Source organism: Alligator mississippiensis, chromosome 2 (assembly GCF_030867095.1).
Source record: "Alligator mississippiensis isolate rAllMis1 chromosome 2, rAllMis1, whole genome shotgun sequence".
NCBI classification, from domain to species: Eukaryota; Metazoa; Chordata; order Crocodylia; family Alligatoridae; genus Alligator; species Alligator mississippiensis.
This window is the reverse complement of record NC_081825.1, coordinates 284,405,803-284,430,024: the sequence shown is the minus strand read 5'-3', so window position 1 is coordinate 284,430,024 and position 24,222 is coordinate 284,405,803.

Here is a 24,222-nt window from a genome sequence, read left to right as displayed (position 1 = left end):
GGCTCTCGACTGATTACAGTCTGAAAATCATGGACCCATTTTAGATAAAAGTTGTAATGAAAGGCCATTTCAAAGAGGTTATTAGATCTTATGGTTAAAGCACTGGCCTGGGGCCCAGCACACTTAAGTTTGGAGTCTTTATAGTTCTCACACAGACTTCTTGTGCAACCTGGGCTAAGCCATTGAGGCATAAGTCTGCACAGGGATTTCAAAATTGGACTGCTATATTGGGTGCCAAAGCCCAACGTGGTGATACTCAAACACCCTGATTAACTGTCATATAACCTTATGAGAGCTCACATTTCTGCTTGAGAGCATAATAAGCAAACCTATCTAATCCCTGGTGCTACTGAACTACTCAGCACCAAAGCCCTGGCAGGATATTCAGGCTAGGAATTTCCTTACTGGTCTTACCTGTGAAGTCCTCTTTGCTAGGAGTTTTTAGAGCAAGTATAATAATAGATCAGGCCTGACACAAAAGTTTGGGTCAAACAGCCAATGAGCAGACAGAAGACAATGTCCTGGTATCTTGTTTCAGGTGAGCTATACTTATCCAATGGACCCAGCAGCTCTCATTGGTTGGAGATGCAGTTTGGCCAACTACAAGCATTATAATGAATCTCAGACAAAAAAAACTAGGCTAGAATTAAAGTTGCAAAGAAATATGAGTAATTTTGGGATGAAGACAGCTGTGGAAGGCACTGTCCATGTCATGCCCATTTGCATTTTACAAAACAGCCCAGGGATAAGGCAACTTGTTTGTGAGGTGGGAGAGCTCAGGTCATATCTTTGCTTTAATGAATAAATATCAATACAAAAGCAGCATCATAGGAGCTAATGAGTGAGCCTGACCAGGCTAGCTTGGAGTTAGGGCACTTTCCTCAGTGGTGGAAGAATGGGTTTAAGCCTCTGTTTCAAACCAGCAAAGAGGGGGTTGCAAACTCTCAGACAAGTGCTTTAATCAGTCTTGGGCCTCTGTCTGTGATTTTTCATGCAAAAGAGCTGACCCAGCTTAGGTGCTAGAGGAAGATTCACATCTGGGAATCCCAGGTATAAGTAGCGATCTTCATCTGACCTGGAGTTAGGTACCTAGCTACCTTTGTGGGGTGGGGCTTAGGTTCTGTCCCTTCCCTCAGCATTTTTAATGGGCTATCTGGATGGTTCCCAGTTCAGCTTTTTGGGATTTCCATTCTTAGGCATTGAACTCTCAGTCCATGAATTTAACCCTTAGTTTCTCTTTCTCATTATTTTTTTCTCAGGTGTGGTCAGGCTAATGGAGCCATCTGACATCATGGGGGGTTTGGGATGAGAAACTGATCACTGCTAAATTTGTTGAGGCACAGACTGATACTTTTTCCATGTTTGTGCAGTGCCTGGTAAAATGGCTGTCTGATTTTGACTGTGGTCTTTCAGTACAAAAATACACAGGGTTTGAAATATGGGGGGCCTCCGGGGGGGGGGAGGGGGGAGGTGGACGGACACACGCGGCATGGTACCCCCCTACAAGAGATGAGAGCCCCCAGCCCACCCCGTGGCTTTCTAAGCAGCTCAGGCGGTGGTGGTGGCGGCTTCCGGCTTCTGGCTGCCACCACTGCAGACCCCTGCAACAGTCAGAGTGTAATTTGAACCTGGCAATACATACAATGACTATTTGTGGGGCACTTGAGTGATGTATGCAATAAAAAAGCCAATAGACGCTTATACTAAAACTCATAGAGACATCACCCTTCTGCTTCAAGGCCAAGTTGGAAGGGTGGGGAGAGAAGGCAGCTCTTGATGATTCAACTTCCAGCTCACCCCAGCTACTTCTGTTTGGCAGATTCATCAGGGGCACTAGTTCAGGAAAGAAAATATGAACCTACCAAATTTTAAAGTGTGCTAGAAGTGGAACATTTAGATGATTCCTACTACTCAGTTCAAAGATGTGGTTTGCTTAGTACCAGTAGAAAGACTGTCCTTGCCCTGAGCATCGAACAGACAGACATAGGTAAGGATGTGTGCTGAGGGAAGGACTGACCAGAAACATTACAGTTTGTTTTCTCTGTTCTTCCTTCTCTCTTTCCCTCTCTAAAATGTTTGAACTTATAACCATAAGCAGCTGGTGACTGTTGATAGTGGGGTGGGGGGTAGGGGGGAGACGGGATGGGGGGCACAGTTTGAAGGTTCTGGTTTGGATGTGTGGGGATGGGTGTGCTTACCTACATGCAGCTGCCAGAGCTGCTCCCACCACCTTGCCTGGCTGTACTGCTGGCCACATGTTTGTGCATGTGTGCACATGTGTGTGGCACCCCCTGCCCTGCAGCCCTGGATTTTTTTCCCTTTTACCTCCCTGGTCCCTTCCTCCCTTTCTATAAATCAAATTGATGAACATTTAATCTGGGAGGGTGAGTGCCCCGCTCCCTGTGTGCCTCCTTGACATGTTGCCACGGCTTATAACCCATCAGCCCCAGCGTTGAACTTACTCTGTATCTTATTGTTTGGGCAGAGGCTGGAAGTGGAAGCTCCAAAGCAAAACAAGAAAGGATCGCCTTGGTGTGTTTTCCATCCTGGAAACTTTCTGGAACTGTTACCTGGTGGAAAGAAACATCTTCTGGTAAGATTTCTACTCTGATTTATACACCAGAACTTAAACTCAACCTCCAGAGCAAACCAAATGAACTACTAGTTTCATGTGCGTGCTCCAGTGGAATCTAGTCTTTCAGGTCAGCTCTTTTGATAAATGCTGGCTTAGTTAGGTTCCTTGTCATCCCCTGTTAATTCCCACATATTCTCTGTCCTTTCAGAATGACAGGGTTGATTGTGCTATAGAACAGGAATGGCAACCTATGGCCCACAAGCCAGATCCAAGCTGCTGAGTAATTCCATCTGGCTTGCAAAGCTGAGACATTGGTGGCAAGTCAGTAGTGGGAGAAGCAGAGGCTGGGTTGGAAATGTGCCATTGCCAGTTTGGCAGTGGCAGTGGTTTGGTTACAAGTGTGGCCTTCCTTTGGAGTGAGCTGCACTGATTTGGCCTGTTGCTTCTAAAATGTGGCCGATCCCTGCTATGCATGGTACGGCCTCGTGCATAAACAGGAGTCAGCTACTGGGATGCTGTTAAAAGGCCACTTAATTAACAACTTAAATTCAGTGTATCTAATCCTGGTATCAGGTCTGTATATGTTCCTATTCTCTACTCTTTACCCATTTTAATTGCCATCTCTTGCTGTAAGTCCCTGCCTGTCTATTCTTCTGGTTGGTTCTTGGCAGTGTTTTACCTTGAATTGTTTCACAGATAGTTTACCTTACTGTCCAGTGCATAGTCTGTGTATTAAAGTATTCTTAGCACAAGAATAGCATAGCTGCAAAAGACAGTCCAAAGAGAATATTATGTGCATTACCATATTTTTGTTTGGCTATGCAAGTTGTATGGTTGCATAGCTATGTCCTAGGGGAATTTTGCACTAAAATATACATTGAAGTGGACTAAAAATGTTTGATTTGCCTAAAATAGAACAAAAAGAATATACAGAACATGGGAAGGTATATAATTAGTCTAGTGATTTACAACCGGGCAGTGAAAGGGTTAAAACCAGTGAATAAATTAATCTATTTAACATAATACATTCTGGCATTTTTTCTTGCATTTTTCCTATCACAGTATTTGATGAAACAGCTTTTGTTTGCTCACACTTGTCTCTTAAAATTCATATATCAGCAGTAAAAGCTATTTTTTCTGTAACAGCTTGCACTCAGTTCCCAATGGAGACAGAAGCCTAGTCATTCCATTGCTTCAGATTATAATATTAAAGTTTAATTAAAAAAAACAACATGTAAATGTAGAGACTCTCAGTGCTCCAGATACCAGCATGGTGCTATATATTTATTTATCAGTCTGTGGAAGTCCTTTACTACAGAAAGTGATTTGTGATGTTAGACCCCTACACGTGATTTTGAGGGCATATTATGGAAGCAGAAAGAAAGCCAATCTACATTGTAAGTTCCTCCAGTCCTGGCAACAGTAGAAGGTAGGGGAAGTTGTCTGTTCATTATATTTAAAAGATAGCTTTAACACTTAAGTGCCCTGCTTTAGCTTAGGTGCTGTGTCCGATGCACGTGTGTGTATACATGACACTGAGGTAGTATGCTTAGGCCCTGATCCTGCAAACATGTGCATGCATTAGCATAAATAGTTCTACTGATTTCAGTGAGACTTAAAAGTAAGCTCAAGTTAAGTGTTTGCAGAACTGGGGCTTCACTTATCCTTTATGCGAGGGTATGGTGCAGAAAGCAATGTCTCCTCTTCCACTGACTTTCTTTAATACAGCTATTAAGTCCCAGGCTTTAACTGTAGAGGATATAAACACCAAGAGAAAAATAAAATAACTTTAAATATATAGAAAAGAAAATAACTAAGCCTAGAGCATGTGATACTGGTAGAAAAATATACTAAAATGAAAACCAAAAACAAAACTATGTGGCCACAGTCCTTTTGCTAGCAGCTTCCTCCTTATTGACTAGAAACTCCTGGCTAACCCACTCTAGCCAAAGGCTGCCCCTTAGAGAAAGTTTTTCCCAGCATGTCTTGCCGTGGGTTGGCTCTTTAAATTTGTCAGAGAAGGTGCTCAAGCTTTTGAAGGGTCATTATGCAATTTGTTGTTACATCTTCCATCTCTTCTTGCTGGGCAAGTGTCCTTAATTCCTGTTATGTTTTCCCTTTCCTACTTCTGATGAGCTGGCATCTGCTCACAGAATGTGTTTCTCCTCTTAAACAGAAGCTGCAAATGCATACAGAATATCATATGCTTCTTTGAGTCAGCAGTTCACAGTTGTCATGTATTATATAAGGCAACCGTGCCTTATATAAATTGTTAGCAAAGATTGCTGGCCCAGGAATGAAGTCTGCTTTCCTGGATTTTGCTTTGGTGGTTACATTTTTTAAAATTCACTTATTACACACACCAGAAGGAAAATTACTTGCCAAGAGGGAATAACAAATAAAATTTTTCAAGGTTATTATAAAGACGGTGATAACTATTTTTTATCACCGTTAATATTTTCTGTGACTGGTTACTGCTTATCTAGATCAATTTTCTATGTTATTTTCTCTGATTATGTTTTGCAATACTTTTTGGCTGCTCTCATTGTATTTATGGCTATGGTAGTCAAAATAGAAGTGTTCATTTATATCAAAGGGTTCATGAGCGGCTAGAGAGAGATCTTAAATGTTTGTGCATGTGTAATAACCATCTGTGGTCATTATCACAGATTGAACCTGGAACATCTAAAACTAAATCAGAAGCCTCAACAGTTTGAATTTAAACTCTACATCTTATAGCTGACAGTTGTAGCAGGATCCTATCCTTTGTCACTGAGGCAGAGCGGTATGTTTAATGCATATTGGACAAATTTTCAGTGCATTTTCAGTGAAATTACTGGGAATTCTGAATGTTCAAGGAATGCAGGATTGGGGTCTTTCATGAACTTCCATGTTAGCATGAAAGCATTTTTCATGACTGATAGGTACTAGCAAATCCTAGCTTTTAGTCTAAGTTCATTCTGCAGTTTTCCATTAGTGGGGGTGAGGGTCATCAGTGAATCCTTTCAATAATAACCAGCTAGCATTTCCTAAACCCCTGTCTGTGTATCAGGTAAAGCATAGTGTTACCACTGCCATTGGCATTTAGTAAAGTAGGCCACTGTATAAACTGCGGTTAAGCTGAGTTGAGGGCTTCTTTAGAGAAAGACCCTGTAACTGATTAAACCCTGCCTCTAGTGAGGTAAAAATTAGGTTGAAATAGATTAATAGAAAACCAGTTAAGAACTTCCTGATTGTTGTCCATTTTTTACAGTGAAACTAGTTGTGAATTCAGTAGGAAGAAAGTTCATCGGTAGATGCAACTGTGAACTCAGTCAGGGTTATGGACCTTTTTTGTTCACATTATGTCCACATTATAGACTCTAGCTTTAAGACCTTTTGTTGTTTTTTTGTTTTTCTGGAGTTTTTTATTTTTTTACTGATGACTTAATAAAGGGAGCATTTCTTGGCTGGTTTGTTTTTTGCCAGATCACAAAACTTTTCCTCTACTCCCAGGAATCTCATGGCAAAAAGTTCTTAACTTTCACCCAGCACACAAGTAGTATAGTATTCTGTACTATTTAGTCCACCTCCTTACTTCCCTGTTTAAATGCTTTCTGACATTTATCATACATTGTAACCTGGATACACCAAGGGTGTGTACTCCCAGCTGAGTAGAGAGGAAGTGGTGACAGGCTAGGGTGCTGAGGGAAGGACGTTACCACCCTACATGAGGATCCCTCCATTTCCCTATAGAGACAACCCCATGAGTGTACACTTAACTATATACAGTTTTATTATTACAAATATAATTAAAACACTTACATGTCAGAACTAACTGAATCCCTGATATTACAAAATTCTAATATAAAAGCCTAAGTCTGTCTGTCTGTCTATTCGCGCTCTGATTGGCTGATGGAAACAGCCAATCAGAGTGCTCCAAGCATGGGGGAGCGCCACCATGATTCTGAAGCCAGGCCGAGGACCGGACAGGGGGTGGGGGAGCTGAGGGCGGCAGCGCTAGCCTCAGCTCCTCCACCCCACTCCCTGCAAGCCATGCTGAGGACTGGACAGGGGAATGGGGAGCTGAGCCCAGTCTGCCCGCTGCTCCGTTTATACACTTCAGGGGCTCTACCCTCAAAGTTCTCCGGACCTGGCAGGGTGCAGTCTCGAATCAGGTCTGGACTGCTCCTTGGCCCCTCCCTTCAGGGGAAAGGGCATGGCCTTGCTTACCCTGGCTTGCTTCTGATTGGTGGATAGGCCCTACCAATCAGAATTGCAGAATCTGGAGCCCAGGACTCATCCCGAGCTCAAAAGGTAAGTCCGCTCCAATGTAATCATTTCAAGAACGTAAGCCACAGCATTGGAGTCAGTAAGGAACTGGCTAATAGATTTTAAGGAAAGACAGTGTAGTGTAGTGGTTGGGCCAGCAGTAGTCGGTGGCAGGACTTCTGTGGAATCTGTTTCTTTATTTGAGCTTGGACACGTGTCATGTGACCCCTCTGTGCCTCAAGAAGAATTTTGCCTGCTGTGGACACATATTGGGATAGAGTGGTATAAATTTTCTGTCAGCGTGACTTGGAGATAAATACATTATTCTTCAGATTTGTAGCTACAAGCAAGGCCAAGAGACTGTCCCAACTAAGTGCCAACAAAATCTTTATCTTAAATCACTGCAGATTTTATTGCTCCCACATTTAAAGTTACTTGAGACCCTAGTGAGTTTTCACACTTTTTATTGATACTGTTTTTCCATATCCCTTTCCTTGGATAGCCACATTAGTTACCACAGGCATGATTCTCCATTCCATTGCGCTGGCTTCTTGCCAAGGTAACTCCATTAGTTTTCATTGTACACTAGTGAAACTTAGTGGAAAATTGGGCCCACATATACTCTGACCTCTGGGTAACAGCAAACTTAATGCCGATACACTTTTAAACTTCTAAGATAGCATTGCTGTCAGTTGTATCACATTTTAAAGGTTTGCCATCCTGTGACTTGCCAGGACTCTCAGTTAATGTTGGGAAGACGAGAATCTGAAACCAAGAGGCATCTGATCGTCAGATTTGTCAATAGACTAGTACTGAATGTTTTTCTTCTTGGACCTGGGTGCAGTGTAATTTTAAACTTTTTTTGACCCTTATTTTAGGGGAAAAGGAAAAAAAAAACGAAGTAATTTTTAAATGGTAGCTGTAACAGAATTGGAGCGTTAGGAAAGCAGAGCTAAGTTAATGGAGAGAGTCTTTGAAAGAAGCCAGAGATGAGGATTAAATGCAGTTTATTCCATAGCTCTGCAGGTTGTTCCATGGCTGCAGAAATAAGACTTAATTTCATTGTCGTCTTGACAACATATGTGACATAACTATATATACACGCACGCCCCCGCTCTATTTGTGTGTCTGTATCTACAGTGTATAAATGTGTACCTGTTACATTTGCTAAGGGAAGAGAGATACGGTGCACCCTTTGAATTGCCTTGCATACAATAGGTGCGTTCCCATTGACTTTAAAGGGAAAGCTGTAGTTCAAGTTAATGGGAAGATGCTCAGTATATCTGACAGTCATGGGCTACCCCAGGACTTCTGGGGTCCCAGTGTGGGATCTGCAGCAGGGAGTTTGCTGGCTCTGGTTCTGTAGCCAGGAGCCAGCCAGGACTTCCAGGTTTCTAGCTCCACAGTCAATGGGTAGCCTGTAAGCTCCAGCACGGTGGGTTGCCCTAAGCCCTGGCATCCTGGGGTCTCCTGTTCTGTGGGTGGTCTGTCCTGGACCTATGAATTCTGTGGATTCTAGGGTACAATATCTTTGGGGCATGGCTATATCTCTTCTGTGGTGTTCCTGAGTGCACCACCAAGGAACAAGCCTTGTACGCTTGCCCCTCCTCTCCATGTACCATAGAAACACATTGTGTGGTCACTTTTTGGAGGTCTCTGGGTCCAAGTCTCAGTCTCTGATATGCTCTTGAGAGCAGCTCTGGGCACACAACACTCCTCTACTGTCAACTGCAAGATATTTTTTCAGCACATGGTGTGTGCAGAGTGGGAGCAAGTAGGTAGGGTTTATTTCTCAGCAGTGGTCGTGGGATTGCTGTGAAGGACAAATAGATGCAGCTTTAGTTTCATCAGAAAATTTCCAGACAGCTTGATTCCTTCAAACTCTGAAAGGAAAACAGCACTGGCATGAGGAAAACAATCTTTTTAGGAAGGAGTGTTGAAGGAAAGCAGATACTATTTTTGTTAAACTGTATAGATAGAAATGTGTGATGTGAACCATAAGATAGGCTTTTTATTTTTTTTAGAATGATAGGAAAGCACATATTATGGTAATATTAGAATAAATGAAGAGTGAAAAAGCATCAAGTGTTTAAAATAATAATAATGCAATTGTAATGTAATTAGTACAAAAATTGAAGGATAGAAGTGTGATGTGGTTGGAAAAGACAGAATGGTGATGTCATGTGTAATATTCTTCCTTTTCTTTTCATTCCTTTGGATTCTGCTATGAGGGTTTGCACACCATGGAAAGGTGTAGTCTCTTGCTGCAGCTATGAATGCATGAGTTCAAAACCTCCTCTGGGTTCATGCTAAAGGCCACCTTCATTGATCCAGCTGTACATGGGCACTTGGTTATTCCTCCTGGGAAGCCAAAGGTGGATGCACTTGATACTGTGATACACATTTCTCTTATGTGACATCAGTTAAGAAACCAGAAAGCCTAAACCACACTGGCCCAATGGGTTTTAAGTTTGGGTGGACTTGCCTTCCGTCACACTCTGTAGTCCTTCCTGTAACTGGAACGTAGTGAAGATCTGTTGAAGTCAGTGAGCTTGGGTACCGGTATGAGTCTAGTTGTGGCTGACTGCAGCTCAGTGTAGACTTTCCATCCCTAGTATTTATGCAACTTTTCTGGATGTGCCTTGCCAGGTTGCTTGCCTACAATGGAAATGACTCAAGCAGATAATGAACATGTTTGCTGCCCACCGCACCCAACATCTAGAGGATTCTGGCCCACCCAATAGATTTAATTGCCTGGTTCTGGCAAGTCTGCAGGCTCAAAAACAAAACCAGCAACTATATATCCTCCCTGCTGTTTCTTCCCTGCAGAGCCAGCTGGCTGCACATATTTAAGATGAAAGATGGAGAAAGGAAGCAGTTTTTTAGTTAGGTGGCATCATTTTTTTTCTTGGATCACCCGTCTTCCTGAGCGCTCCATGTAGGCTGTTTATTTTAAGCACTTATAAGGTAGGGCTTGCTCTAGGATCACTTAATGCATCTAATATGTCAGTTTGTAGGATCCTCTGATGAAAACAGGTTAAGCACATAGGCACATCTGTGATCCACTCAGATGAAACTAGTGCAGCTCCACCAAAGGAGTCTTAGTCTTCTAGCTCACGCAATATTGCAGCTCATACTTTTAGCTCTTGAGGTCTTTAAGTTAATGCCAAAATGGCTGCCATCATACCTTGTCAGGCAAATCCACTACTCTAGATAACATGAATTTTGGTTGAGTAAAAAATGACTTGCACAGAATTTATTCACTACCACTGTATTTAATAGCACCTTTTCCTCTCCCCAATTCTCACCTCCTTCACCTGCTGCAGCTGCCCCCAGCTGCCCCAGGTGTAGTGGGAGCGCTGGAGAAGTTCCTGCTCTGCTCCAGCTGAGCTGCATGGGGAGCTGTGGTGGTGGGTGGGTTCCCCCTACCTGGCTGGTGCCCCAGGTGTTCCTCATTTGCTGAGAAGCAGGTACAGAGAAAGGAGAACCCATTCATTGACCTCGGCTGAATCTGGCTCCCCATGCAGACACTCTGCAGTCACAGTTGGAGCAGGACAGGAATGGTTGGGACAGCAGCAGCAGCATCAGAAACATTTCCCCTTCCAGAGCAAGAGGGTTAGTACAGAGGGGAGAACAGGAGAGGAGGGGAGGTGCCATTGCACACAAAGGGGAGGGGAGGGGAGGGGATGCTGAGAACGGGGTGTGGGAGATTCTTACTTGATTTGGGGACTTAAAAAATGTCGCTGTGGTGTGGTCTGACTGCCCTGGGGGCAAGGGGAAGGCTGGGACAGGGAATTACAGTCACCCCTACAGTACCAGTCACTGCACCTGCACCCACCTTTTAAAAATCCTGGATCCACTTATGTGCATGAGGATTATTGTAACCTGAAGTTTCCACATACTCTCTATTTTAAACATATCTTCTTGAAATAATAAATCTGCAAAACTGCTAGACCAAACCGTCTGCATTTTGAAGGGATCATAAAACTGCTTTTAAACTACTAGCTAAGGGATGGTAGAGACAGAACAATTTAAACTTGTATAACATTGATTTTTCACATCAACGTAAATAGCATGGAGGTCTAGACTGGATAGATGAGCAGATATCCCAGGGTAGCTTTACACAGTAGGTACTATTATAACAACTTGTCACCGGATTGTAGAGAAGCAAATAGTCAAATAGTAGCCTGTTTGCCTTGAGCAAATGTCCATCCTGGGATAAGATGTGGACACAGGACACACTGGCATAACCTACACTGGTTATTAGGGCTGTGTGAAGCTTCAGGTGCTGATTCAATTCGGTGGAGATTTGGCCCAATTCAGGGAGCTGGAGCTGGAGGGGGGGAACCATGGGGGGCCCCTACCAGGCCCCATTCAATGCCTGCTCCCCCAGCCCCCCTGAGTGTCCCCCGACCCCAAGCTGCTCCCCCAGCACCCCCGAGGCTATCACACCCAGCTCTAGCTCCTGGCCCTTTAAAAAAAACAAACCCCAGTCACTGGGTGCTGCCTGGTGGGGAGGTAATCCCCGCTGCCCCCCACTGTCCCACTGCATGGGGGGCTCTGTTAGGAGCCCCCTGACGCCCCTGCTCTCCCAGCCCCACCCATGGCTGCCCCATCCGGCCCAGCTCCAGCCCTTTAAGAAAAAACAAACAACCCCCTCCTCCTGGACTCACCAGTTCCAGTGGGGCTTCGGGGGGCTTGTGCAGAGCCCCCCACACTGCATGGGGCAGTGGGGGGCAGCAGGGATTGCCCTCCCACCAGGTAGGAACTGGTGAGCCCCCCTGCAAGGCCTACTGGTTATGCTTTATCCTTGATTCTTTCATGTGTTGTTTTGTGCCAGATTGGATAAAATAATTTGGTGTAAAGCTTTCTGTAATCTGTGTTCCTTTTTTGTTTATATTGGAGTAAAAAGTTTTGTTAGATTAGTTTAGACATGTTAGTTGGCTAGGCTCTATTATTAACACATCTGGTAAAAATACAAGGAGCTAAAGATTTTATGATTCACCCACTTTTTTGTCAAGACTCAGATGAATATTTGTGAAAATAAAAATGTCAATATATTTTCACTTGCTGCGGAAAGATTGTATCAATAAATGTATTTAAAGAATACTTCGAAGCTGGGGGCACTGATAGTCACTTGAGTAAGATTTACAAGGCTGCTTAGATTATGTATAGTCTTGGAGTTCGATTCCAACAGGATCTGAAATTTGGGGTGGGTACCAATTAAGTAGAGCCCAGATCTTCCAAGTCATAGCCTTTTTAGTCACATTTGATCTTTTAGAAGAGGCTAATCTTTGTTCTCACTGGTCCGGCTTTTGATGTTGCTCCCAACTGTTGCAGCTGAGAAGCAGCTTGTTGCTGTTGTAGAGTTATTCTGTTTTGTTGGGCCCATCTGATTTTTGTCTGAGTTACCAGGATTAAACTGCCCTCTGTAAACCTCTTACTTGAAGTCTGATAAAGAGGCTTCAATAGAGAACAAATATACTCCAGTCAGGGAAAATATCTTAAAAATAGATTTTTAGGACTGGCACAAAGCCCATTAAAGTGAATGTATACACTCTTAGGGATTTGACTGTGCTTTGGATCAAGTTCTTAATGTCTGCTTTGGTACTATTTATTATATTTATTATAACTCAATATAATAAAGTCACTGAAGTACCTTGGACTCACAATCACCTGGAGTTCACTATGGCTTCATTATGCAGCCCTGTCCCTATGTTGTGGTTTTTTCCCAATCCACCCCCATCCGGATTGATACTGGCCCCTTCCTCGGGGAGAGACGGAGGGAGCAACATAGGCCTCTCAGAAGAGGCAAAGGGGAGTGTAGAAAGACTCCAGTATTTACAGAGGGTATGTGCTTGGGCATGCAGGTTGGATACACTGCCACCTTCTGTGACACACAGATCCTTATCGAGGTGATGCTGATGAATGAGTAGCACCAGAGTTAGCTGAATCGGGCAGTTCTCTCCCCTAAGAACCGTTCTTTCACTACATCAGTTAGACTGGGTTCATGTTTTCAAGCTTTGCTTTGGAGGTGTAGACTGAAGGTTGGAAGGATTGGAAGGTTGGAAGATTTAAAAACAAAAAACGTAGGGTGCTTGTAGATATGCTAGTGGGGCTACACAGATGTGTAAACTTGAACACACTTATTTCCTTTTTTTATTTTATTTGACCTTTTGACCTGGATCAGCAGGCTGTATTTTTTTGCCACCAAAATCTATAACTCCATTAATTCTTTATGAATTGCTGCTGTTTTGTAATATTTGCAGGTTGTCACTCAGGCTGAGAGTATAGGGTTGCCAACTCTGTTTGAATCTATGCTGGGAGGTTTCTGGAATGCCAGTGTGCCCGCGACCCCTAGCATGAATGTGACTGCGGGCTTGCGTATATCAGTTGTGGATTATGGTGCGTAGACTTTACATCAGGAAGGCAAATGTATATTACTATTACATTTTAAAAACCTACTGGACTACTGTATGAATCAGATTCAATGTTTTCACATTCATTTTAACGAATACCTTATCAGTTATCTCCCGGGTGACTCTCAGCAGTCTCCTGGAGATTTATATCTAATTCCTGGAGACTCTAGGGCAGTCCTGGAGGGTTGGCAACCTTATGAGAGTACAGTGATCATTATACTTAGTTGTTTAACTTTTTACCTATCCTCTTGTGGATAAAGTTGTAGAGCTACAACTCTCTAAGTGTAAAGGCAGGTATCACATTTGAGCTGGTTCTCATTGATCTGAGTCGATTGGGTCACTTGATCCAGGTCAGTTGGACTAGCTCTTTACACACTCAGTTCGGCCCTGAAATGAACGTCAGTTATCTCAAATTCACCAGAGTTTTCCCAAGAAAAATTTCACAAGCAGTTAATGGGTTTGTAGGATCCCAGAATAAAAGGCTTTGTTGTGAGAGAAATCCAATGTCTGTTTTTACCCTAAGCGTCTTTCTTGGGCAGTCGATCTATGGACGCTTACAGAAATTACATTTTCCATGTGATGAGGCCCCTGAAAGTGCTGTAAAGCCATAACATAACAAATATTTAAGGCTGCAGACTGCTTTTAAAATGTCCAATTGCATGAAAATTTAACCCTTCTCTGATGAAGTGTCAGATAGGGGCGCTTTAAGGCAGAGCACCTTAAGGAATCTGTGTACAGGTTCCCTGAGAGGTTTCATTTTGGGTGATTCTGCCTGAATCCCATGTGGCTTTGTTCCTTTCTCCACCTGGGACTCTAGACAATGGCAGCCTCATGGCAACCTCACCTGGCACCGGGGCGGGGGGGATGAGGGAAATGAAGCCTTCTCACGTCAAAGGCCGAGCAGATAAAGCACCATGCGTTAGAGTGCCTCCCCGACAGGCTGCCTGCACTTGTGCACATGCCCTGTGATTCTGTTTTCATAGATTCATAGATTCATAGATGCTAGGGTCGGAAGGGACCTCAATAGATCATCGAGTCCGACCCCCTGCATAAGCAGGAAAGAGTGCTGGGTCTAGACGACCCCAGCTAGATACTCATCTAACCTCCTCTTGAAGACCCCCAGGGTAGGGGAGAGCACCACCTCCCTTGGGAGCCCCTTCCAGACCTTGGCCACTCGAACTGTGAAGAAGTTCTTCCTAATGTCCAATCCAAATCTGCTCTCTGCTAGCTTGTGGCCATTATTTCTTGTAACCCCCGGGGGCGCCTTGGTGAATAAATACTCACCTGTTCCCTTCTGTGCCCCCTTGATGAACTTATAGGCAGCCACAAGGTCGCCTCTCAACCGTCTCTTGTGGAGGCTGAAAAGGCCCAGTTTCTCTAGTCTCTCCTTGTAGGGCTTGGTCTGCAGGCCCTTAACCATATGAGTGGCCCTTCTCTGGACCCTCTCCAGGTTATCTGCATCCTTCTTGAAGTGTTGTGCCCAGAATTGCATGCAGTACTCCAACTGTGGTCTGACCAGTGCCCGATAGAGGGGAAGTATCACCTCCTTGGACCTATTTGTCATGCATCTGCTGATGCACGATAAAGTGCCATTGGCTTTTCTGATGGTTTCGTCACACTGCCGACTCATGTTCATCTTGGAGTCCACTAGGACTCCAAGATCCCTTTCTGCTTCCGTGCAACCCAGCAGGTCATTTCTTAGCCTGTAGGTGTGCTGGACATTTTTCCTTCCTAGGTGCAGCACTTTGCATTTCTCCTTGTTGAATTGCATTCTGTTGTTTTCTGCCCACTTGTCCAACCTGTCCAGGTCTGCTTGCAGCTGTTCCCTGCCCTCCGGCGTGTCCACTTCTCCCCATAGCTTTGTATCATCCACAAACTTGGACAGAGTACATTTCACTCCCTCGTCCAAGTCACTGATGAAGACATTAAAGAGTATCGGTCCAAGGACCGAGCCCTGCGGGACCCCACTGCCCACACCCTTCCAGGTCGAAACCGACCCATCTACCATGACTCTCTGGGTGCGACCCTCCAGCCAATTCACCACCCACCAGACCGTGTAGTCATCCAAGTCCCAGCCTCTTAACTTGTTCACCAGTATGGGGTGGGATACCGTATCGAAGGCCTTCCTGAAGTCCAAGTATACGACATCCACCCCTCCTCCTGTGTCCAGGCATTTCGTAACCTGGTCATAAAAAGAGACTAGATTGGTCAGGCACGATCTGCCTGCCACGAACCCGTGCTGGTTTCCCCTCAGCATAATTTGTCCTGCCGGGCTCTCACAAATGTGAGCCTTGATAATTTTTTCAAAGACTTTGCCAAGGATGGAGGTGAGACTGACTGGCCTATAGTTGCCCGGGTCCTCCTTCCTCCCCTTCTTGAAAATGGGGACCACATTGGCCCTTTTCCAGTCCTCCGGGACTTGGCCCGTGCGCCACGAGCGTTCGAATATTCCAGCCAGTGGCTCTGCAGTGATGTCGGCCAGTGCCTTCAGCACCCTCAGATGCAGCTCATCCGCGCCTGCCGACTTAAAGGCATCCAGTTCTTCCAAGTGACTCTGTACCATCTCAGGGTCTACGCATGGAAGTCTGGCGCCTTGCTGCTGCCTCTCTACAACCCCAGTGAGAGACTTGTCTTGCCCCTCGCTTAGGAACACTGAGCCAAAGAACTCGTTGAGAAGTTCAGCCTTGTCCCCCCTGTCTGTCACCAATTGTTTCTGCCCATTTAGCAGGGGTCCTATTCCTCCCTGGGCCTTCCTTTTACTCCCTATATATCTAAAAAACAATTTCTTGTTGTCTTTTACTTGGGTTGCCATCCTCAGCTCCATGGTAGCTTTGGCCCGTCTAACTGCCTCCCTACAAGCACGAGCAAGTTTTCTTAAGCTTAAGTGTTTTAAAATTGTAAAAATCTTTTTTTTATTTTAAACTCTTTACATCTTTCAACTGTATACTTTTTGGGGCAGGGGATACCATCCGCCACGTTTGTATAGGGCCTCATACAATCTGGCTGGCCTTTAGGGTCCGCTATGATGCAGAGGTTAAATAATAATAGCATCCTACGACTTAACATCCTTTTTACCTCATGAGTAATTCTGTTTATAAATGGTAGGAGTAGTCTTGTCTTAGCCCAGTGTAATTTGACAGCAGGACCATTGAAGTCGAATGAGTTGCATTTGGTGTAAAAACCCAGTTCAAGTGAGATTAGAAAGAGGTTAGACTTTTAGCTGAGGCATTGTGGAGAGCCCCCCCCCAACTCACAAAGCTGAGCTGCTCAAATAGTTGCCCAGTGAAGGCTGTGTTGTGTTTTTTTTAATTCATCAAATTGCTCCCTCTGTTCCCATATCTTTGTTATTTCATAGTGTCTCCTGAGAACAGAGCAAATTAAGAATTAGTTCTTTTAAGCTGATGACATTGGAGTATGGTCAAAATGAGGCAGCACATTTGCACAGCCCTAGCTCAAATAATCATCAGTTTGTGACTGCCCCTTACTGTGCTGACCCATATTATCTCATTGTTTCTTTGTGCTCCCTCATTCCATTTTATTTGTTGTATCCACCTCTTGTCTTATCCTCTAGACTGTAAATCATTTGGTGGAGGGGACATATCCTTAAGCTTATATGATGTTTAGCACAATAACAGTTTGATTTACGAGTGAGCCCCTAATACAAATAATAAATAATAGTTACCTGTAAATGCTGAGACAAAAATCCCTCAATGGTGATCACAATTTGCCAAGACATTATTTGCGCTTATGTATATTTATCAGTTGTTTGCTAAAAGGGGAACAAAACTACTTATTGTAAGAAAAGGAAATATCACCCAAGTGGGAACATTTCCATGGCCAGTGCTTCCCACAGAAAGAGTTCATTGCCCTTTACCATGTCCTGCAACCGCAATTTTACTGGGTTAAACTGAGATATGATGGGACTCTATAATAGAATCCTTTGTGTGAATCCCAGCCTGGATATCAGTGGGGTTCTACGCTGTCACACTGCCAATAGGACTGCTTGTGTTCAAGGAGTAAAGTGCTACTTAGCTAGAGTAAAAGCATTCTTTTCTGGCTCAAAATGTCAGAGTATCTGCCCCTGTAAATGCCTTGGCAGATGCACTGCCTACTACACTGAGTAACTGCAGTGGTACAAGTGGGGCCTCTTATATTAATGTGTATTTGTAGGAGAGTTTGGAGGTTGTCACTAGGAGACAAATCCAAAAGTTACTAGTTACCCTGCAATCATGGTATTTAGGAGAAAAATAGAGTTAGGTATCATGTCTGCTTTCAGCAGGCCAGCAAGCAAAATGCTCTCATGGTAAATAATTTGTAAGGCATGGGATATGTTCCCATTAGTACCCTTGTCTATGGTGGGTCCGAGCAAGCTGAACCCTATAATAATTTTAAGACTTCCCTCAAACTCTTTGTACTTTTTGGGCCAGATCTTTGAATGGTATACATTGGTGTAGCATTGTCTTTATTGGACTGACAGTGAATTAAGGAACTAACCCTCTGTTTAAAGCCTGTCATGTGGATTTACTATAATTCAAGGCAGTTTTTATAGAACCAGGTGTGTGCTGTTTTTTCTGGGTCTGCACTTAGACATAACTTCTCCAGTTGGCACCCGCAGCTCTTGGTAATGAGTTTTGAGGTTTATCTTGTTGGTAAAAAGGGGATAAGAAAATATTTGGGAAAAGGAATTTTTTGGACTGAAATGTAAGTCTCTATTTATGTCCATTTCATATGTTCCTTATCTCTCCAAAAAGTTAAGAAACTTGTCAGTGTAACTGTTAAAGGTCCCTAGAGGCAGTAATAGGGTATTTTCTAGGGTAGAGCAAGACAGTATTTACTATTGCTGCAACTTTACCTATTAGACTTTATCTGACTGGTGCTGACAGCAAAGTAGACCATGGCTGAGTGTTTAAAATCAGCAGCAAAACCTAAGCTGGGCACAAATTGTCTGTAATGGCTGACTAGTACCAGTACTATTTCATTAAAACAGTACTGGAAAGCATCTAAATGGTATAAATGAATCTTGCCTACTGGGCTCCTTGGGATATTTAGCCTGTGCAATTAAACTGTGATTCTATATCACTATCTTATCTAAGCTAAATATCTCAAATTACTGACTTCAGCAAATTCAGTGCAAGCCATTACAGTAAATACAGTAGATGACTGCCCTGTCTATGTTTGGACAGACAGTAAGCTAATGGAGCTTAAATGTTATCAGTGCCCTGTACTTAACAGGACAAATATCCAGCCAAGAGTAAGCTTTTCTTTGTTTTTTATAAGTGCGCATGAACATTGTCTGATGTGTGCGGCTGCACCATCTTTTTGCAAAATGGGAAAAATGGTTCAGTATCTGTCCTCTGTAGCATTTCTTGCATGTCCTCTGAATCTTCATCTAATACTGGTTGCTGTCACAGATGGAGGTGGGGTAAATAGACTACTGTTATGATCTGTAAAGTATTCTGATCTCATCTACTTGGTGTAATAAATCTACAGTAGCCAATGGTGTTACACAAATATTAACAACATCTGAATTAGCCATGCTATTCACCTTATTGCATACCTGATCTTAATTTCAGATGCACAATGTACGATGCAATTCACTGAGAGCATTTATGCACATATGCACAGAGCAGATTTTTGAGCTACTGTACTTTGCAATCTGTGCCAGACATCTATAGAGCCAGACAGTAAACACAGTAAGTGATACCTTAGGCCAGGAACCTTCTAACAGAACACAGAATTCACCCCTGAGACTACAAACAAGAAGCATAGCATATGTTAAAACACAAAGGTCAGTAGGCCAACTACGTGTAAGCCTGTAACTATGAATTACACATATTGAGCCTGATTCTGAAATAGTACTGGTGCTAGTGTCAAATATGCTGAGAGTTTTGCCATTAACTTCAGTAGGGCCCAGATTTTACCCACTGTTTTTACAACAATTTAACTCCATTGACATCAGTGGAGATACTCCTGATGCACACAAAGATGTCAGAGGTGAAGCAGAATCACTAACAATGGAAATCATGTCATTTCACATTTTGTCATTTTTTTCCAGAACGCCGTTTCTCCTGATTTTCAGTTATGTAAGAATATTTGTTCTTAACTGGGGTTAGGATACCATTCACATAAAATTGCCAGACATAATATCCTGGCACCAAGATTACACTGTATGGATTAGGAGTATTTTGCCCTAAGATTTAAACCATAATCAGATTGTAAAGAAAAGCTGGGAAAAAAAATCTGCAGGAATCTTATCCTTTTAATAGGAAAAATATAAATCCTTCCGGGATGCCCTCCCCTTTCTGCAAGAAAAGAAACTCCCTCACGTGCAAAATAAAAAAAGAAAAATTGTTCACAGTTCCATTTATGTATCCCTATTACCATTAGCAGGTCTAACTGAGGACAAAATATGGGCCATTTGTTTTGTACCTCCAGGATAAATGGTATATGCACTTTAATACATATTAGGTCAGGGGTTCCCCAACTGGTATGCATACCCCTAGGCGTATGCAAGACATCTTGCGGGGGGGTGGAGGGGTACATGGGAGAAATTGTGTAATGGCAGATTTTATTTTCATTATCATAATTGGCATTTAAGGGGTTAAAATATGCTGGTAGGGGTACACAGGCAGCTGGTGAATCTGGAAGGGGGTATGCAATAAGAAAAAGATTGGGAGCCTCTGTATTAGGTCATATAAGGCAGTTTCCAAACCATGTCACATTCTCCCTGGCAGGGGCATGTGAAAGGTACCTGGGGTGGGGGTGCAGCACCTGGTGGCTGCAATTGACAGCTGAAGTAGAGGGGCACAAGTGTGGTCAACTTTACTTTGACAGGGTGTAAACCTCAAATGTTTAGGAAAGGTCCATAAAGGGATAATAATTTAAGAATTTTGCACATATCTGTTTGTTTTATCTTTAGAAATCTGAAGCCTCTGTCATATCTTTTTTAGTAACAGCACTGAAAGTGAAATACCCTTACCCATTAAAATACATCACTCTTTCCTCTGTAGTCCAAAAACTCATATTAATTATAGCAAATGTTTTCTGTGGGCAAGGCTCCGCAGTCCTTTTGTGTTTCTCATCTTGAAGCAGTACTAATCACTACAATAAGTGGGTATTATGACTGGTTGTTTGACCAGTTGTTGTAAATCTTTGAGCTGAGGAAGAACAGAAGGGACGGGGAAGGAAGCAGCGAATCTTCTTGTCTAATGTTCTCCTGCCCTGTCCCTTGATGGAATTTCTTTTTAACAGTGATAAATTCACTTTCTCACTGGTATCCAGTGCCTAGGATGGCCTGATACTGAAAACATTTCTTCATGTGAATAACTTTAAGGGACAACTTTTTTGCTTGAAAATATGGGTAAATGTAAGTGGTTGCATGGTCAGCTGACGTTCAACTGAGCGCCATTAGGACAGCCAGAATGTTTCTTTGGGCTACAGAATATTGGCTGAACATTTTGCTGAAATGCTTGTGGAAGCCCTATCAAACTTACTTCAAGGAAACTCTTTGAAAAGTGAACACTAAACATGAAAAATTCTGTACTGGCTGAGCAATTCTTTGTAGACTTTTACATTTAGGAAGGCTCAAGTAACTGTTCCATACCCTCGTGCATTGAAAAAGGATTGTTCACAAGTAATCTCACTGGCAAAGGGAAGTCAAGCATAAAATTTACTTCAATCACATAGAGAAGGCTGCTGAAGTATGATAAGTATCTTGACTTATTTTGTTTTCTACAGAGATTTGGAAGTTAAGTAGTTTTCAAGTGGTTCATTTATTTTTTGACCCAGATTTAATAGCGATTATTGTGACATGAGTTATAATAATTTGGTAGTTAGCAAATAGTGTTGCGTTCAGAATGGTCAGAAATCAAGTTTATGATGCACAATGGGAAATATAGTTCGGGGCCTTCTTCCCTCAAAATTGAAAATTTCTAATTTTTTAACTTGTTTTCTGTGATGGTCTCAGCAGTATGTTGGAGATGTTGGAAGGCATTTTGTATTTTTCACTCTTATTGTTTTGGAATGCCTATACTAGTGATTCTCAAGTGGGGTTCTGCAAGATCCTTTTAAGGGTTATTTATTTATGGAAAAAAAATTTACTCACTTGAATGGGAGTAGGGTTGTGCCCATAGTTTTCAGTTTTCCTACCTTTTTGTATGTTAAGGTATTTCAGTGTACATGATTGTTGCATCAGTGCTGGCTGCAACCAGAGTAGAAAAGGTTATCTTAGCTAAACACTGATAATAGAAAATAAAGTGAGCAATGACACTTTGATGGTGGCCTCTTGCTGCTGATTATAAGCACATCCCTGTTTTGCTTGGGATAGGTTCAGATTTTATATTTGCTACTTCTTTTGCAACCTTTTCAGACTTTACTTAAATGTTGCCTTCATGGCTTTGTGTTCTGACATCTCTTTCTTCTTTTCCCTTCACTCTCTTGATCTATTTTCTTTCATCCATTCCAAGACAGGCATTCAGATGATTCTGAGTGAAATCCTTGTCTTTTGGGAATTTTTTTTCTTTAGGGTTAAATTTCCATGTACTGTTTTTTTCATCTGTGCCACCACCTGAATACTGCTGTCCAGCAGAAGTATCTCAAGCATATTTAGTTGATTGTCCTGGTTTGTACCAAGTTTGTTGCAATTATTTGGAACAGTGGTGCTCAACTTTTCAGACCCACAGGCCAGATCCCACACAGGGTTGGTGCATCAGGTCAGGACCTGCGCCCCTTGGTTCCCATCTTGCACTGCCTGGATTGGGTCCTAGCCTCTCAAACCCAATCTAGTGTGTAGGGCTACGATATTCACCTGTGGGGCTCTCCATGGGTCTTGAAATTTGGCAGCAGGGGAACATCAATTAATGCTGCCACTGTTCCCCTACCACCAAGTTTTTGGACCTGTGGAGGGTCCAAAAATCTGGTGGTGGGGGAGTGGTGGTAGCATTAATTGCTGCTTGGGTGCCAGCGTGTGGGCCAGATGACATGGCTCTGCAGGTCAGATCTGACCTGTGGGCTGGGGTTGAGCACCACAATTTAGAATCTTTCTCAGATGATCATTGCTCCGAGGCCACTCCTAAATTTTTGGATAATTAAATTACCTAATAATATCAAAGCAACTTTTAGGTATGCAATTATTTTCCAGTACTCTAGTCAAGTAACTCAAAAAAGAAAGGGAGAATTCTGGAAAACTTGGCTTTCACACAACACTTTAACACCCACACAAATCCCACTGAAGATGGCGAAACTTACATGTGCTTAATAGCTTTCCGAAGTTGAGCCTTAAAAGAGTAATTTAATAATGTTTTTATCCCCCTCTAGTGAATCTTTTGTGGGAGTTAATAAGAGGGGAGACAGGGCCAAGGGCCAAATGCTTTTTACTTTACTCTATTGTTGTCCTCATATTTAACCAATATGCTGTTACTATTCTTTTTGTGTAGATATTTTTTGGACAATTTTTAAGGACTACTAAGATGCATATTTTTTAACCTTACACATGAGAAAATCTTTTGGAACAAATGGCCTTGTACATATACAAGTATAAGGGCCTCTAAGGGTAGGACTTTTGAAAGAATCTAGGGATATGTCTGAATCACCTCTTGAATACAGCTGGGGAAGGAGGAGGGCTCCTCCCATGTGTCTATGCCAAACCTACACATGCAGTGGGGAAGCCACTCCGGGTATCTCTCATGCTCGCTCTCAAACATATTGGAGACCTAGAACTTGAGAGAAGCTATGAGGGGAGCAATGTTACCACCTGATTCCTGGTTTGTTTTGTGTAAGTGTGAGGAGATGTGTTGAGGAGGGGTTTATGGGTGGAGTTTGGAAGCATCCCTATGTAGCAGCATTGTGGAAGACATATCCTAAGTGACTTAGGCATTCAAGTGTTAACTCCTCTAACTGCCTTTGGAATTGCAAACTGAGATAAGAGCTGGGTAGATTTGCAGTTTACAGACTAACTCAATCAGAGAGGTGTAACTTTAGCTTTCCTGAGCCTGAGCTCACTTCATCAGATGCTGTGAAGTGATGAAGTGAGTTTGGACTTGTGAAAACTTATGCTATTCATCTCTGATTTAGTTAGTCTGTAAGGTGCAAATCTACGTGGCTTTCTGCCTGGGTTCTGACTAACACAGCTTAACAATATCTCCCTGAGATAAGACATTAAGTTAGTAGACTGTGAAGTGTTCCTATGGAGTCATAGTTTCATAGACGTTTGGGTCTGAAGGGACCTATTAGATCATCGAGTCCGACCCCCTGCCCTGGGCAGGAATGAGTGCTGGGGTCAGATGACCCCAGTCTGGTGTCTGTCCAATTTTCTTTTAAATACCTCCAAGGAAGGGGACAGCACCACCTCGCTTGGAAGCTTATTCCATATTTTGACAACCCTCACTGTAAAGAATTTTTTCCTGATGTCCAATCTGAATTTGCTCTCTTCCAGTTTGTGGCCATTATTTCTAGTTGCCCTGATGGGTGCCCTGGTAAACATTGTATCCCCTATTTCTTGCTGGCTCCCCTGATGAGTTTGTAGGCAGCTACGAGATCATCTCTCAGCCTCCTCTTGTGAAGGCTGAAGAGGTTCAGGTCTCCCAATCGGTCCACATAGGGTTTTTTCTGTAGGCCTTTAGCCAGACGAATGGTCCTCCTCGGACCCTCTCCAGGCTATCCACATCCCTCCTGAAGTGCAGTGCCCAAAACTGGATGCGGTACTCCAGCTGTGGCCTGACCAATGCTGCAGAGAGGGGAAGTATCACCTCCCTAGACCTGTTTGTGATGTACCTACTTATGCCAGAAAGGGTGCGGTTAGCTTTACTTATTACCTCATCACACTGGTGACTCATGTTAATTCTGCAGTCGACTCCGACTCCGAGATCCCTTTCCGCAGTTGTGCTACTTAGAGTGGTACCTCCCAGGCTGTAGGAGTGTTGATGATTCTTCCTCCCTAGGTGCAGCACATGACACTTATCCTTGTTAAACTGCATCCTA